Below are 3174 nucleotides of genomic sequence, written 5' to 3'. Positions count from 1 at the left end.
GGCCTCAGCGCCGTCCAGCAGCCGCTGCAGCAGCGCGTCCCCCGCAGCGCCGCGCTCACTGCCCTCCATGCTGCCCGCCCGCGGGGGAAAAGGGAGGCGGAGGGCGAGCGCGGCGGCCATGGGAGCCCGACACCGAGCCCGTCAGGTGGAAGCGACGGCGGGAACGGCGGTGCCGAGGGCAACGCATCGCCGTCTCCAGGGACCGCCCCTCCCCCCTCACCTTAGGGCCTGCGCGGCAGCGACCAAGAGTACCCCGCCAATCAGAAAGCAGGGGGGGAGGAGGACGGAACCATTTGCCCGTTCCGAATGGCGGCGCGGGTTCGGCGCGAGGCCTGCTGGGAGGGGTAGTTTCCCGTGCGACGTGGGGGCGTCTGGGAGCGGGGAAGGAGGGGAAAGAGATGGCGCGGCCGGAAGTGACGCAGGGCCGTTGTTTTGTTGCTGCTTGGCTGACAGGAGGCGCCTGAGGCCGCCGCCGCGGGCTTTGGTGTCGCCCCCGTGACCCAGGTGAGGCCGGACCCGGCACCCGCGGGGGGCACGGCTCTGCCCCTTGAGGGGGGTTGCCTCGGGCAGGGGCTGGGCTGGAGCAGCGGCTCTCATCCGGTTTTGGACCAGGCCCCTCACTCCCGACCCCTCAGTGTGAGGGGAGGGGTGGGTCTGGCAGAGCTTCCCCCTGCGAAGGGAAAGCCACCCCACGTTTTTCTCCTTGAAAGGAGATCCCCTTTTTAAAATGCGTTGTTTGCCGCCCCTTCTTGTAGTCTCACTTTTGGGTTGAGAAACTGGAGTAAACGACCTTGCCTTCCCACTTCTCTGCATCCGTCTTCATCGATTTCATAGATGCTGGGGCTATGAGGGCCCTTGCAAGAGTGTCAGGGCCAGCCCCCCTGCCCGAGTGGCAGGACATCAGCGGGGTCAGAGGACCCCGGCCAGGTGAGCATCTGAGCATTTCTGAAAGGTGTCCAGAGTCAGTGCTTGCACCACTTCCCAGGGGGGAGTCTGGTCCAGACTCTGCAGATTTGGATGGTAAAGAAGCGTTTCCTTATGTCTGGCCTAAAACGGTTTTCCAGAGGTTTGTGACCATTCAACCTCCATGGGGCACCCGGTTCCTGATCCATCCCCCGATGTACTTACAGGCAGGCAGTCCTCAGACTTACGACACAAAAACTGTATCTTAAGTTGAAACGTTGGAACCGATTTTTCCCATAGGAGACAATGTTATAAATGGGAGGTTTGGTTCCTGATCCAAGGCCCAATACCCTATTTTCACCAAAAATAACCCAGAATGTTGTACTTAATCAATTATAGGTGAGTAATATAGCTACACTAATGTATTTATATTGTAAGTAACAATCATATTGATTTGGAAGGACTTCTTTGAGGTGACTTTGCTGAACTTTTTGAAGGGCTCTTGGCTGGAGTCTTCTCAGGAGTCCTGGCCACAGGTTTTTCTGGAGTCTTGTCTGCTTCTTAAAGAAAGTGTCCAAGGAAATTTGGACAGATGTTCTCCAGGGAGATGAGTGGCACAAAACTTGTTAGTCAGTGTGGCATCGGATCAAGCATTGTAAAGTCGAACCTAACATCATAAAGTTGAAACAGGGCGTCAATTTATAAACGTTGTAAGTGCGAAACATAACTGAAAACGTTGTAAGTCGAGGACTGCCTATATAAGCTTGAACACATAGGTTTGGACACTTTGGATTCTGACTTGACGTTTCTGGGTTTCTCTTGTGAATCCTGTTTGCATGGCACATAAGGCTAACACTTATGTGGCACCCTGCCGCATCCTTGAAGGCATCTCCAGGTGCCCCAGGGTGCTGTAAGAGCCTGCTGGAGAATCGCTGTGTTAGTAACAGCTGCCTCACAGAGAGCAGCACCTTTTTCCGGAGCCAGGTCTTCAACATTGTTTTTAAGAATGATCCTAAAGTCAAGCCCTGGAGGCAGCGGTGACTGGTGCCTCCTGAGTCTGGGGGCCACAATTTGTGGGTGGACCCAGGGGTGGCCCAGAAGTCCCATATCCATTCCTATATTTCTGTGCAGCTTAGTGCCCTCCTCCAACACACCACTGGCTTGCGCAGCAAAAAAAACTGCCTTGTCCTGAGTGGTACCAAGTTGGGGGCCCATCTCGGGGGAGACGCATGCCTCCCCTACCAGTCGCCTGTGCCCGGAGGTGACCAAGACGATCACATCTTTAACGTCCTGTGCTAGTCATGGAACGGGTCATTAGTCTGCTTCCAACAAATCTAAAGATGCACAAGGATGGTGATGCATTTATTATTTGTACAGCTGTAGTTTCTGAAAGCCCCGTAGATATCGCTCTAGCATGTTTCCCAGAGCTGTGCATCTCCAGGGAGTGACAGGTAAGCTGAAGCTTGCCTGAGATGGTGGCTTATTTGTTGCATATTCCCTTTTGCATGTTGTGATCTGTATCAGAGCTGGAAGAAAATTAAGTAGTGTGTGCAGTGAAACAGTAATATGAGGGGTGACAGTTTTTGGTGTAGGTAATTTGGCATGGTGATTAGTAGCAGACAGCAAAGTAATGTTTCAGGTGTTACCATTGTTGTTGCTCCAGAAATGTAAAGCTAAATGCAGTGAAGCACTTAAGTACATCCAGTTGAAGGTTGATCTCAGTTGGACGGCTGAAGGATTCGATGGTCTGTCCTTTACCTTTCTCCTCTTCCTAGAGGTTGCAGCCCTACTCTCATTCCTGCATGAATTTATCTAATTATCTTTTGAACCTGATTAAATCATTGGCCCCTACTATAGCTGTACCGTTGTATTAGTCCATATCGTATTGGCACCAATAAAAGGAAAATCAATGTTATCGGCAATTGGCTTTCTTTGGCCAATGTAGCCAATTAATGTCACCGATAAATGCTTTGTGCATGTGCACAGCAGCATGAACACAGCCAGGAATGCAGCCCGGCAGCTTGGAGAGCAGCACCTTGCCAGTAAGTCTACGTGGGAGAAGGGGTGTGGGGGGTGCAAGTGGAGTGGAGTGGGCTGGGGCTGCCCAGGCATGGTGGGGGAGGGATGGGAGATGCCTGTTGCAGGCTCAGGGCCAGGGGTTGCATTGGCCTCTTCCCGGCAGAGGGACTGGGTGGGGGCTGCACTCAGGGTAGGCAGTAGTGGCACTGGGAGAGGGGACTATGGTGAATTTGGGGGTTGCAGTAACCCACC

The 3174-nt window shown here is 53.4% G+C and overlaps 1 protein-coding gene across 1 annotated transcript in view; it reads left to right on the top strand.

Moving 5' to 3' along the window:
• The first annotated feature begins 385 nt into the window (after positions 1-385).
• The window catches only part of KLHL28 (kelch like family member 28), a 22650-nt gene continuing 19861 nt past the window's right edge, over positions 386-3174 (top strand). Inside the window, exon 1 of the mRNA XM_019503129.1 lies at positions 386-504. The gene's annotated coding sequence lies outside the window, so the exon portion shown is untranslated. The remainder of the gene's footprint in view (positions 505-3174) is intronic.

Source organism: Gavialis gangeticus, unplaced genomic scaffold (assembly GCF_001723915.1).
Source record: "Gavialis gangeticus isolate Ggan-Ray unplaced genomic scaffold, GavGan_comp1, whole genome shotgun sequence".
Taxonomy (NCBI): domain Eukaryota; kingdom Metazoa; phylum Chordata; order Crocodylia; family Gavialidae; genus Gavialis; species Gavialis gangeticus.
Note: the sequence above shows the minus strand (reverse complement) of the source record. Positions and strands in the feature narration are given on the sequence as shown.